A 15,630-nucleotide genomic window follows, 5' to 3' on the forward strand; every position below is an offset into this window, starting at 1 on the left:
AGGACTGTTGCATTGATGCATGATGCTGCATGGATTAAAATGACTCCACTGTGGAGTCACTGGTGGCCTTACACACAAATTCTTAGGAATGTAGAGCTCATGCACACTGTATAGACTACAGATATCCAGCACATACAGGCAGTGACAGTGGTCATGAGTAACATGACCTATGTCCAGCATGCTGTTTGATGTATGTCTGCTGCTGGTGTTAGACTGGGTGGCAGGTTGTGAGCACCTATGTGCTGGTAAATTGCTCTACCATGCACATTGATCCCAGGCTGCATCACTATAGTACCAGCCAGTCATGTTGGTGCCTCCACACTAGTTGGAAGAGTCTGTGGCAGAAGCCACAACATTCCCTTATATAATGTCATAATGTGTACCAACTGCCATATGTATAAATGATGTTCTGGTAGTATGTGTGCATAAGCAGTTATGTGAACTGTGAGTTACAAACACAATAACATAACTGTTACCCTAGATTTATCTAAATATGTGGCCTGTTTGATTTGCAGTACACATAGTATGTGTGTTACACAAATTACACTATTTTACAGATCACATAATGTAAATTACTTTATTTAGTGTGCATTACTTGTAGAGATATTGGGAACACTGAAAACACATATGCTGTAGTCATGTCTGTTACAGGGTGTAGTTTGTACATGCATTGTTGTTCATGCAACCTATGCCAGTTATAATGCAGCTTGTTCTTTTGGTATCCTGCTGTGTGCCACCATTAAGCAATTTCTCTGCCATGCAGACCACAGTTAATCTGGTTTTGGCCAGTGCTGCAGCCACATACTGTGTTGCACAGCACAGCAGATATGAGGAGCACCTATGCTACCATTTGCTGTATATGGTGCGGCTCATCCCTTGAGGTATCCCTGCACATATACCACCTCTTCATGATATATGACACTCCCTCCAGTAATGTGCATATTTGTCTGAAAGCCTATCTACATCTTTCTCAGCATCTGGGGAGGGATGGTGAATAGTTGTCATCATTAATGGTTATAGTGGCTAAACTGCATAATCTGTGGGATACATAAAACACACAGTGTAAGAGTCAGTAATTTTCTGCAAGAACATACAGCTGATATGCCATTGGTAGGTACAGACAATATTGCACTTTATCCTCATATATACCTATGGCTTGCATCTGTGTGTGTATGTGTGTGTGTGTGTGTGGGGGGGGGGGGTATATATGTGCATCCCAGAGAGAATGCCTGTCAAGAGATCATGTTTTTTGAGCACAAAGTCATGGTGATGAAATAAATGCTAGACACAAGCTTGCAGATGAGAACTATCCTTTCTGTTCAGCCTTTCAGCATTTTGAAGAATCATGGACTGCTATAAGGATGGAGTCTTTTGAGTGAAGTACTGCTGACAGACATGTTATCCTGTGGAATGCTTGCATGATGGCTTCTTGCTAATTGAAATATGAGGGTGGCTATGTACTTCCCCACAAGCTGCAGAATGCCTGTGTGTATTGTGAATAACATCCTTGATGTAGGGACATATGTATTGCATAGAGTATCACCTGTAATTCTCTGGGAGACACATGTAGCTAGTATGCAGAATGCTCCTGCTGCAACTTTGGTCTCTAGAAAGATGGTTAGCCAGTCTGTCCAGTTGCTGAAAGGTCCATCTGTCACATGCAGCAATGGGTCTATATTAAATGCTCAGAGGCATTACATCAAATGCCTCTTCATCGACACGTAATCAACGACCACACTAAACCGCAAACGTTCAAAACAGTAATTTCTTTCCTTGGGAAAGAAATCGTTAGCACTAAAAACACGTACACACAATTTCAAACATAACAAAGTGGAGGGCTTTGCCCCCACACCCCACCAACTAAATATACCACCTCTGCACTACAATGGGGTGAAGGGCAATGTCATGGTTCAGTTCAAGTGATTTTTTTTCCTGGGGAAAAAAAAAAAATCACTGACTTGAGCCTTTGTTATTTTTGGATTTCGGTTTACATGTGTCAACAAAACGGCATTTGCTGTAATGCCATTTTGCTGATCTAATATACACCAGCAGCAATCGCTTCTAAGGCAGCACTGCCATCCATTTATTCCTCTGTTAGCTCTGGCTTAGTCAGGCTAACATCATTCTGCCTTAAATGGAATGATAACCGATGGCATGCTCTGACTTAGTGTATTACACATCTACCCAGTGCATTTCTTATCTCCAGCCATGCCAAGCTATACATCAGATGCACAAGTCCTTTCATCTCCTCCTGCTTCCTGCTCATATATGCTGCTAGGTTCCAGCAGTTACTCTGTGAAGTCAGGCATCATTTTTACTGTTAATTAGTCAAGCTCACGCACATGACAACTTCATTAATCTTGTTTTCTTATCTTATTCTTTCTTTATGTTGCTCCATCTTTGCACTACTTCTTATTTCCTAGAGTATATTGGCAGTTTTTCTGCATTTATCAGTTTTTGAATTTCTTGAACCACAGAATTTTCCCCATTTCCGAATTTCTTGAGTCACTGTATAACTCTAATAATCTTACTATTTTTGCTACATTCGAGAGTTGTTATAGAGGTAGTTTGTAACTTGTTGATTTAAGAACTTAATTTTAAATACTAGTAGAACAAATGCAATATCTCCATTGCTGCTTCAAATGAGGTGGAAGACCTCTGTTCTTGTGCACTCCTGCTCACTTTTATTACTGGCTAAAAACCTGGGATAAACTAGGATACTTAACTAAATGCAGTAAAGAAAATGATGGGTTACAGGCCTGAAACTATCTGTGCAGTTCTAAAAGGGTCAGGTAATATTGTAGTTTTCCATTACCTTCTTGCAACACTGACCTGATAGCATAGCTTGTATCTTCTTTCCTTTAAAATTAGGGACACAGTGAAAAATAATTAGGTACAAAGAATTTATATTACTATGCATCATGTTGAACAAGGAGTTTCTAATCTCTTTGGATTGATATAAGGACTTTAACCTCTAATGAAAGTCACAAATATTCTGAGGTCCAGAGCAAAATTTAGAGGCAATACCAGTGACATCTCTGAAAAATCAAAGACACTAGAGAGGTATGCCTGACAGTGAAACCCCCCTGGTATGATGTTACAGTGGAGCAGTGAAATATTCCTAACACTTCCCAATGCTACCCTATCACAAAAGCTGAAAGGAATTGATTCTAGGCTGTGATGAGGCCATAAGATTTAGAAAGATTCTATGCAAACGATTTCTTGGGTACTTAAGTATTATCGCAACCACACCTTTGTGGCAGTCAAGTAGAGTCCGATGTCAGTAGTAGTTTACTCCATTCTCATTGGATAGTCAGCTTAATGGTGATTGCGGTAGTATGGACATGTAACCTGCTTAAAAGAAAAAAAAAACTAAAAGACATAGTTAGTGCAGCTCAAAAGTTGTCTGAATACATAAATGACATGTATGAAGATAATAAAATGGGCAAAATCAGTTTTTGGAATCTTAACACATTATGATTAATATGGTGCAGGTGACTTTTGAATAGCTTGTTTCACCGTACAGCATACCCAAGCATGCTAACATTGTATATTACTTAATGATGACTTACAGCATGCCTACTTCTGACTTACATTACAAATACAGACAGGTTTGTATAATGAGGAAATGGCTTTCTGCACAAAAGGACCTCACTAGCATGTTAATCTTTATCTGTATGGCATCTTTATTTAGCAGCAGGCATTGGTATTAGAAAACCAGATGTGCCATACATTAATATTGAGAAAATTAAAATCTATAGCACTATTAAGAAAGCTTTGTGGGACATGTCCATTGAGTTTCACTTTCTAGATGAATGTCTTAGAAGTAAGCAAAACGTAGAACCTTTACTGAAATGTAACATTTTTCTGTTAAGTAAGAATTGGTCATTGTAGTTTCAAAACAGTCGAGATCAAGGAGTCTGTGGGGGTGAAGCAAACTGTCCATACTTTTCTCCAGCTGTATGAAATCCCTGAACAGATCTGATATGTCAAGGGCTCCCAGAAACATCACTCTCCCCATAGCCGGAGAACTTTGCACTCTTGCAGCTTGATTGCCATCTGTTGGAGGGTATGTGACATTAACATTTCAACATAAGGAGTGCAGTGTCTGGAGTTGAATCTCACAGCTGCAGAATGATACAGGGTAGACGCTGCACCACAGACTTCCTGTTTAGGAGGAAGCATTTCATACTTAATTGTTTATTATATGGTGTCCTTATTGTTTTTTTAACATTCTTTACAAGCACTAGACAATCCTACATTGCAGGCAAGTTTACAGAATGAGTCTGCAACTGGAGCCTATAATCAACGACAGAATGAGAAAACGTGTATAATTTTTGACAAACGATGCCTGAAATATTATAAATTTTTCCTATAGCTGTCCTTATGATGCACTATGTCTTTTAGTTTTTTCTCTCTGTGTTTCTCTCTTTCTAACACACACACACACAGACACACACACACACACACACACACACACACACACACACACACACACACACACACACACACAGACATATGCAGAAATACTAAAAACACTATTTTTCCAGCAAGATTCAATGTTGTCTTCTCTATTTTTTTTTTCTTCAGTCTTAGACGTCACAATTTTTTTAAACAAATGACCATGTAAGCCAGTATTCCTGATAAAGATATTACCTGTTCCTCTGCCTTCTTCCAGTATTTGCAATTTTAGGAACTAATGTTAATTCCATGCAGTTATAAAAATAAGTAACACAGTAATTGTAAACCAGTGTAATTCCAAGCCATGTCATACTACATAAACTTGATTTTAAAATCTTACATTTTATTTTATACTGGCATGATTGCATGTTCTGTAATAAATGCAAACTTGTATATTTATGGAGTTGGTTCACTTGTTCATTCTCTGTGGTTTTCTGCTAACTGTGGATTTGCTTCTTGTCCAGTACCGCATTATGCACAGCCAATAAATAAATAAATACCCATGACATTATAACACTGTATTTGTTCTGTATATTCTTATCCAGTAAACCAAACAAAAAGAGTTATGTAGTAAAAGGTGGCAACAGTTTTAGGTGGTAAATATTTTTTGCTACATAATCTTGCACATTGTGTCTGCATTACTTCTATCATGATGTCTTGAGCATATTTTTTCACAAAACAATGTGTCATAAATCATGTTAAGCAATTCTTTTGAAAAATACTTTACAATTATAAACTAATTTGCTGAAAATGTTTATTTTTTAATGCCTTTACCCACTGGAGTATTAATTATTCAAATTCTGAAACTGGAAATTGCTACACACGTCATGAAGAATTAAAATGTTTTGACTCATGCTGAAATGACTTGAGACTAACAGGGAATGACAATGAATTCTGCATGCAGTATTTACCACTAAACTGTGCTAGCATAAGCTGTCATGTTTACAGTGGCATTCTCTAAAACGAACAATTAAGGACTGGAAAAAGTCACTTATTTTTCCACTAGAGGTTACTGCATTTTGTTTTGGCATATCTGTTATATCAGTTACTCTATCGTGACTTCACACACATGAATTTACACAAAAGTTTAAAGGAAGTGAAACTTCAATTTGCTCTGCTGAGGAAAAAAATCTTGCCAACTGAAGACTTCACTTGAAAGGTGCAAACATCAAGACAATCAAACAAACTGAGCCATTAAACCTCAGTGGAAGAATTACAGAAATACATTACCCTGACAGCAATGTATCAAGGGACAGCTATAGCATGAAGCATTTTATTTGTGCATTTGTTGGGTGGGGTTAAAACATGATACAACTACTAGAAAAATATGATCTGATGCTCTGGTTTCTCCTTCTTACCTACTAAACAAATGGAGATGGGCATTAAACAATTATGAAACTATTTATATAATTTTTACTGCAATTTAAAATGAATAAAATATTAAAGACAAACAATAAAATAAAATACTTGAATTTTCCACATCTCTTCACAGAAAAGTAAGACAATGTGACAATCATTCCATCATGAAGTAGTCAGAAAGCATTTATTAAAATGATAATATAGGACTAATTAAATTTTCTGTCAAGCAATCATTGACACACTATCACATTATAAAAAGTTTGAAAGTCTGAAAATGAAAGTGATGGTAGAAGACATTATAATAAAAGAAAGAAAAATATTTTGTCATGACAAGTCAATATTTAGGAAAAAGGAAGAGAAAACTGACATTAATTAAGCACTTTCAAAATGATCAGTCAGAAAAATGTTCTCAGCTGCTGTTAATATTATTACACTGTATCACTACATGCTTTTTAAGGATGGAATCTGACCACAGTAATAGTGCTATTATGTTATACTGTCTGTGTCATAGCAGCAGTTACTTTATTTTATCTACTTGGACATTTATTTATTTGTATTAGTAACTGCATTTGTATTTGTATTTGTCAGCCAGGTGGACAACTGATGCACATAGACTTTTTTCAGACTCAGCATAGGAGCGCTGTCTGACTAAAAGACTTTTCACAGTCACAGAAGTAGTATCTTGTTAATGGCTTATAGTATTAATCCTCTGAGAGTATTGTCAGACCATCATACTTTGAATTACTCATTTATACATGTTTTATGAACTTGGAAAAGGCATGTGACTGCATACCCTAAAATGTCTTATAGGAAGTGCTACAACAGTCTAGGGACTTATGGCCACTGCTGAACAGTCTAGGGATCTAGGGTCACTGCTGCATTTCACTAAGTCCCTGTATGAGAGGAGTGAGACTTGTGTCTGTATCCTCAGTGTTGAGCTGAACACACTCAAGGTGGGTGTACGACTCTACCAAGGCTGCATTGTATCATCTCACCTGTTTGTGATATTCATGAGCATGACATCAAGAAATGGCTCTAGGCAGATCATCCAGTGTAAGGATGAAAGAGTTGTATCATTGCTGTTTCCAGATGATGTTGTCATCTTGTCCTGACTGTGAGCTTTGCAATGCATTTGAGTGACTAACTGCTAAGTTTGAACTGTCTGGGATTAAAGTCAGCACCTGCAAATTTGGAGTTACAGTTTTCTCCATGAGGAGTGGTTTGTTCATCCAGGAAAAAAAGAGGTCATTATTCCCCTCTACTTGTCACTCATTAGACCCATTATAGAGTACAACGCCCCTTTTGGTATGTACCTCACAAGACATCTACAACAACTGGAAAGGCCACAGAAATACCTCACAAAGAGGATTACCGGCCTCAAACAGATGCCCTAAGCAGACCGTCTTAAAAAACTCCAGCTTTACTCTGTTGCATATCGCCTACTCAGAGGCGATCTCTGCCTAACATACAAAGCTATGTCAAACCCAGAGCTGTTGGACATGCTCCATGTAAAGAAATCCCAATCCCTCAGAGCTACACGCTCTAGGGACCTAAACCTTGTCACCACAATAAACAGAACATGCTGGAGGGATAGATTCCTGTCTCAGAGACTTCCCATACTCTGGAACAAACTACCTATCTATATCAAACAAGCCTCCTCATTAGCACTCTTTTAGAAAAATCTTGATGATTGGATGGGAGATAGGAAATTCACCCTGGGGATCACCTCTGTGGCTCTGCTTGACAGGGGCACAGGAAAATAATTTTCTTGGGTGGCAAAAGCCAGGGTACCATTTGGCTAGTACTTACCTATGAACCTATGAACTTATGAACAGGCATCTCAAGTAGAGCAGTTTAAATATTTTGGGAGTCTTGGTAGTAGTAAAGATCTAGAGATAGATCAACAGGTGGGGGCAGTGTTAGCAGTAGTTTAAGTTGTAGTGGTCAAACAAGAATTTCATAGCTGAACAAAGCTCTCAGTTTATTGGTCAGTCCATGTTTCCATGCTCACCTATGGTCATGAACTTTGCTTAATGACTTAAAGGATGATACCAAACATGCAAAATACAAAAATAAAATTTGTTTGCAAGATAGCTAAGCTCACTCTTTGTCACAAAGTGAATAACTTAGCTATCCTTGATGATCACACAATCTAGTCACTACTCCTTCATGTGGACAGGAGTCATTTCAGTTGTGCACATTGTGAAGTTGCTTCCTGAGAGTTTCCCTTGGGAGGCTTAGCAGATATAACCTACTCCCAGGAGAATTTAGGCAAATTCACAGCATGTTAGAGAGGTTGAATCTCTTAGCCTACAACTGAATGTCTGGGAAACCTACAGGATAAACTGGAAATTGTTGCTGATGCTATGGGATAAAAGTCTGGTCTGCACTGCTCTGCTTACTACCACTGCGGCTTTTGCAGGACATTAACATTGTCTCAGCTTACCTTCCACCCCCATCTCCCAAATAAAAGATAAAACTTCCTGGCACAAACTCTACATTAGTCCACATGAGCAAGTGAGTTGTAACAATGGGAGATTTCAACATAAAACATCTTGACAAAAACAATAACAGCTTTAAGACATGGTGCTGAACTTAGACTCCTGCAAATCATCACTAATGTCACCAGACTAAGTTAAAAAAAAACTACAGATGATTCATTTTTAGGTCATAACAAAATTACCAACATAGCTACTCTCTTTTCCACATTTAGTGACTGCTGTCCCATTATCTGCCTCTGACTTAGAAAACATATATTCCAAACTGAGTGTACACCTATTCTATCCTGTAATTATTATGAAATTACAGCCAATATACTAACCATTATGCTAGTATCAGTACAAAATAAACTCTTCACAGTTACCAGTTACCTCCAGAAACAAAATCAAAATGGAAGGCTGACTGAAGAACTAGAGCAACTAGGTGCAACTAACACTAGGTAAGACTGCAATCCAAATTGTAGCTTGCTACAGATCTCCCACCATGCCCCAAGATTCTCACTACACCTTTCTAAACATACTGAAAAATATTCAGATACAACCAAACATCCTAATATGATTTCAACTACCCTGTCATTAACTGGGAAAACTACTTAGGTACCAACTCCTTTTCCCAACGGTTCTTGGAATTCATAAATTCCAACGCCCTGGATCAACTAATCCATTGTCCCACCAGGGGCTCCAATATCCTAGACCTGGTCATTACCAACATGGGAGATAGATGCTCCACACCAGTGGTCACACCCTCATTGGTCAGGTCTGACCATAAGCAAATCACCCATGACATCCACATCCCACCCCCACCCCCCAGTAAGGAAACCTCCTTAAAAAAAACTTCTCCAAAGCCAACTTCATGCTATTGAAGTCAGAAGTGACAAACTTCATGACACCCATGCAGACGGGATCTGAAAGTTCGACTGCAGAACCCTACACTAAGGCACTGTACGAGCACATCCACTTGTGCATGAATCTTGACATCCCAAATAGAACCAATATACTTTTCTCCAAAAAAAGGAAGCCAATTTGGTGGTCCCCTGCTATAAACAAACTATACAACAGAAGGAAGAAACTGTTGCAGAAAAGAGGAAAATCCCAGGATGCAAAAAACACCCACACCAGCCTCAGTAAGAAGCTGAGATCCCTCATAAAATCCTCAAGAGCTAGTTACAAAAATAAAATTGCCAAAGATTCCAAAGACAACCACAAGGCATTCTATAGTTATATCAAGAATCTAAATGGCAATGCTCAGATCTGCTCTGAGCTACAACAGAATGGCATTAAATATACTGATCCCAAGGATTTTGCCAATATCCTGGCAGATTGATTTAGTGCCAACTTCAACCCCCTCTCACCCCCTAAAGGGCCTATCTTAATACCAAAAGATTGCCAAATTCCGGTAATCACAGCCACACAGGTAGAAACCGCACTATCCAAAGCTAAGAATACAGCATCCATGGGACCAGATGACATCCCAGGCTGTGTACTACATGAACTGACACCTCACCTAACTGTCATATTTAATCATAGCCTCACCTCAGACTTCATGCCCACGGAGTGGCACACAGTTACAGTTATCCCACTCCACAAGGGGGGATCCGCCTTGAATCCCAGGAACTACCCTCCCATCAGTCTGACAAGCCTGATCTGTAAGGGCATGGAACACATTATCATGGAACTTATAAACAAAGACATTGGCAACCTTCAAACACTGGACCCCACCCAGTTTGGGTTTGTGAAGTGCCAATCTTGTCTCCTGAATCTGACTGACTTCATCAAATCTGTCTCCAGAGCTGTGGATGAGGGTAAGTTGGTCCACACAGCCTATCTGGACCTTGCCAAGGCCTTCAACACCATCCCCCACTCTGGAATCATAAGATAAACTTACTAAGCTGGGCATAAATCCCTACATCACTCGATGGGTTGCCAACTGGCTTACTGACAGAACCCAGACTGTAAAAGTAGCCGACTCCAAATTCAGCTCCAGACAAGTGACAAGTGGAGTACCTCAGAGTTCAGTCCTGGGACCACTCTTGTTTGGCATCTACTTCTCTGAAGTACAGACCAACATTAAGGGACTCTGGCTAACAAAATTTGCAGATGACTGCAAACTGGGAGCCATTATTGAATCCCCAAATGATGTGGATATTCTACAAAAGGGCCTTACAGAAACAGATGCCTGGTGCTAGAGCCACGGGCTCAAGCTTAATGCCAAGAAATGTATAGTTATCCCCTTTGGAAAAAAACATGTACCCATGAATTATCACATAGGTGGCAGTACACTAAACATCGAAAGTGTGATAAGAGACTTAGGGACACAGGTGGACATTGGTTTCACTTTCGATAACCACATCGCCAGAACAGTCAGGAATTCCTTCTATGTGGCACACCTCATCACTAAGGGCTTTACATCCAGAAAAAAGGAGGTCATTGTCCCACTGTACTCATCCTTCGTTAGACCCATTATAGAGTATAATGCCCCATTTGGTATGTACCTCACAAGACATCTGCAACAGCTGGAAAGGCCACAGAAATACCTCACTAAAAGAATCACAGGCCTAAAGCAGATGCCATATGCTGACCATCTAAAAAAACTCCAGCTATACTCTGTGGCATATAGTCTACTCAGAGGTGATCTCTGCTTAACATACAAGGCCATGTCAAACCCTGAGCTGTTGGACATGCTCCACTTAAAGAAATCCCAATCCCTCAGAGCCACACGCTCCAGGGATCTAAACCTTGTCAACACAATGAACAAAACATGTTGGAGTGATAGGTTCCTGACCCAGAGACTCCCCATACTCTGGAATAGACTGCCCATACATGTCAAGCAGAGCACCTCCTTGGCCCTCTTCAAAAGGAACCTTGATGATTGGATGGGAGATAGGAAATTCACTCCGGGGATCATGTCAGTCACCCTGCTAGACAGGAGTCCAGAGAAATAAATATTGTGGGAAGAAATATCCAGGGAATTGTTATGGCTAGGCTTGTATAGGCCCTAGGGCCAATAGCCTAGTACCAACTTATGAACCTATGAACCTATAAGAAAAACAATGTTTTAAGTACGGGCCAACATCTGGAAATCATGTAAAACATCTGATACTCCAGAAAACAGACATTTTAAAAATACTTTGCTACCTTACAAAAATGAGCATTAGAAGACACAAAGCACAATATTTTCAAAACTACCAAACACCTCTCCTTAAACAGCAAAAGTAATCAAATCATGGGAAGGCCGAAAAAGACAATTTTATACATTCCATATCTACCAGTAAACCCCAAGTTTCCTTTACTCCTGAGCAATTCTAGAAAGAATTCAGCTAACTGCCTCAGCCCCAATGTTCCACCTCTCCACCCAAGTTGACAACCAAATTAAAACTTGTTTTCAATTTCAAAACCATTAAGGTGGCAGAAGTATAAGGCACACTCAATAAGCTTCCAATTGACATCCTCCCAGGTTCATACATTCTTAGTTCAGTACTTGTGACTGTGGAGAATTCCCAGAGGATCACCACACATTTTATTCCAAGGGCGGAAGTGGGGGAAGAGAGGGAAAGGGAAGAACAGTTTCATCAATGGCAAGAAAGAGAGAGGAAAAATTTAATGATGGTATTAAAGACAATTTTGAGGGGGTGATATTAATTTGCAATGGGTTTAATATTTTTAATTATAGCCACCTGGCTCTTACTCAAATTTATTTTTTTTGTTTGAAAAAGGGTTGAAGTTTATAACAGTGAAGCATATTGACCTTACAGATATATTATTATTATTGAAATTATATGTTAGAACATTGAATTTAGCCGATCATTTTAATGATGAAATTTTTAATTTACAAGGAGATAGAACAGTAAATGTTTTGAAAAAAAAGAGTGTGTTTATCCACTGGCACATCCAATTTTCGCTGCCTTTGAAAAGGCATGCTCTGAGGACATATATAAATTAACTGATAGGAAAAACAGATGGTATCATTATAATTTAAACAAAGACAAGTATGAACTGTTGGATTCTTTAGTGAAATATCTATTAGGGTCATGAAACCAGATGGTTTTGGGGGGTAGTTATTTGTGATACCATTGATTACATAAGTAGTATGTTTAATATTTTGTATAATTCTGAATCTTAAATTCAGGTATCAAGGAATGAGGTCAACATAGCTTATCAGAGACTATACATCTTATTAGAAGAACTTTTGTTGGATAATAAGATTACAGTAGATCTTTATAAATTTTTAAAAGTGGGGAAACCTATTATTCCAGCCATTTTGTGGTATCCCTAAGGTACATAAAAATATTTTGGCCCCACCATATTGGCTTATTGTTTCAGCTCATGGTTCTAAGACCCATCCATTTGCTTTATACATTGATAAGTTATTGAAGCCTATTTTCCTTCAAGAATTCCATTCGCTTAAAGATTCATGAGATTTCTTGGGAAGATTAACCCCCGAATTATGGGAATCTGGTTTGGGGTTCTTAATTATAGATGCAGTGGATCTTTTTAACTCCATCCCGACGGAGGAAGGGGTTTCTATATTTCAAGATTTATTGATTGAATATGAGTTTTTTAAAATGGGGAAAATATTAGAATTTTGTTGGATTTTTCCACCATAGTTTTAGAAAACAATTTTATTTATTTTGAAGGGGAACTTTTTAAGCAAGTGAAATTAGTTGCTAAGGGCACTGCTTATGTACCAATTTGTGCTAATTTAGTTATTTTAGCATGAGAGAAAAGTAAGATTTTTACTTTCAAAAATTTTTATATATTAAATTTTATTTGAGATTTTTATATGATATATTTATATTATGTAATGGAAAGGATGGCAAGATTAATGAGTTCATTTTTTTTACATAATTCTATACAATTCGATTTATTTTGTTTATATTTAATTATGTTAATATAGAACATACGAAAACATGTTTTAAACCAAGGATTTATAGAAAACCCACATTCAGCAACTCCCTATTTGCACTATACTTGTTTCCATCCCTTTTCATTTAAGATAAATTTGGTGAAAGGTCAGAGTATTAGAGTGGCAAAAATGACCACCACAGGTGAAAATTTGGATGAAAAAATGGATAAATTGGAATTAATGTTTATTGAAATGAGTTAGCTGAAGATTAGTGTGGCAGATATCATTAATGAAGTTAAAGGTTTATGGGAGATAACACTGAAATGCCTATTAGGGATAGGATCCATAGGGATGGAGAAAGAACCTCCAATGTATATTTGTGATATTGGTTAATTGGAAGCGCCTGTATATTGGCATTTAATGAATGCTCTAATGATGTAAAAAATATAATACAGAGAAATGGAAGCTCTTTAAGGGACATGAGGAGATATATAGAATTCTGGGTAATGAACTCATCTTTATTAATTCGACTTTACTGAATTTTAAGACATTATTAGAGGGACTAAAGACAAGTAATGGAGAGGGAGAAAAGAACGTATCTACATCAAAATTGGATATTGGAGGCAGTGCCCATTTATTTTAAATTAAAGTTCTATTATTTTAAGGGAATATGATGCATTCTAAAGTTTATTTTAAGGGTAGAAATTGTGGACAATCTGGACTAGTATATTTAGCAAAGTGTTGAGGATGTGACAGCTTTTATATTGGGAAGACAGAAGGAACTTTAAGAAAGAGAATATATGAGTACCATTACTGTGTTTCTAAGCAGAATTTTAATAATGCCCTTGCTAATCATGCAGGTGTATATACGGAATACAATAGGTTTTGTTTTGAATTATTGAGATTATAGGAAAAAAATCTGGGGGGGGGGGTGAGTGGGAGAATTTTTTAAAATACAGGGAATTGTTATGGCAGCTTAGATTAAATGCTGCAACACCCGTTGGTTTAAATGAAAATATATGCATGCATTTGGTTTTTAAATTAAGAGCAGCTAAATTATAATTTATAATTCATGCTTTAATAGTGTCTTAAATATTATTTTTAATCTGATAATTACAGTGCTCAAGTTTGAATAGCTTAGGTTTAATGATTGTTTTACTTTGAATTCCATTGTTTTAAATTACATAAATTGGATTTATTGTATTATAATTTAATTTTAATGTTAGTCTTAATTTAATGATGTAATGGTCTTTTAAACGTTTAGGTGGGGAACTTTGTTTAAGGAAGTGATATGTAATTGACTATCATTTTGATGAAGTCTCCTATGAGGGATAAAAATGCTTAATGTTTGGCATTAGTTGATCATATTACTTGTTTTTATACTGTTGGTGCAATTAAAGATTGTGTAGGAAGCATCTAGGTGTTTCACCCGTTTCCTTAGCACTCTTTTATGATCACTAATTTTCACTGAGTGCTACTCCAATGGTTTTCTTCTTTTGGTATAACTAGTATCCCAGACACTAGAAGACCTAGATGTGGAGATTGGGAGTAAGCAGTAGAAACTGAGTAACTCACCCCAAGCTGAGAAGGATGTCCTACTTGCAGATGCTCCATTTGAAGGAAGGTCCAGTACTATGCTCTGCTGTATGAAAACTGTATGTACTTTAGCTGAACAGTACAAATATGTGAAAGCATTGGCTAGGTTAAGATTAGCGTAGTGGGTACCATACTGTTAATCAAGAACAAAGGTTGTAAATGTATTTCTGTTGTCAAAACTGGCTAAATGCACTACTTTGTGAGTACAGGAAGAAGCAAATCTTGCAACACTGAATGTTGCTTTCTGAGTCATTATGTTTGGGATGCAAAATTTGTTAAGTGGAAATGGGTACTAATATCTAAACTTTTGAATATACCAAATGTTTCATAACTTGGACTGAGTGTGCATGTGCTAGCGTTTGTAGGTTAGAGATAGATTAAGGTCTAGGGAAAAGGATAGATGTTTTGGTATACTTGGGTACTAGTATGTCTGTGTATCTCCTCTTAGTGTAAAAAAATCTGGAGAAAGTCAAACATAATGGGAGCACAAAGGCCCCGAATTAGGGACAAATTTAAAAAACTGATTTTATAAACTTAGATAGCTGCTAGAATAACATGTTTTGCATTAGCATGCATTTTCTAGAGAATATGAAGTCTCAGACTCAATAATATATCATTATTTATTGACTTCAGTTCTTAATGCTTTGTTAGAAAACTACAAATTTTATGAAGAACAGATGAAAAGCATGAGTCAAAAATGTGAACATTATACAAAAATCTGCTGTTAGGGAAAGCATTCTTACTAACTTTTTTGGGCAAGAGTGGGGTTTGGATTAAGGTTAGCACACCAGAGTGAGGCCGTACACCTTTTCTCTACGTATCCTGCAATTATAGTTTTATGGAAGAACAAACAGACCCATGAAAAACAAAGTT

This window comes from Protopterus annectens, chromosome 2.part2 (assembly GCF_019279795.1).
Source record: "Protopterus annectens isolate FY-2018-M chromosome 2.part2, PAN1.0, whole genome shotgun sequence".
Classification (NCBI taxonomy): Eukaryota; Metazoa; Chordata; order Ceratodontiformes; family Protopteridae; genus Protopterus; species Protopterus annectens.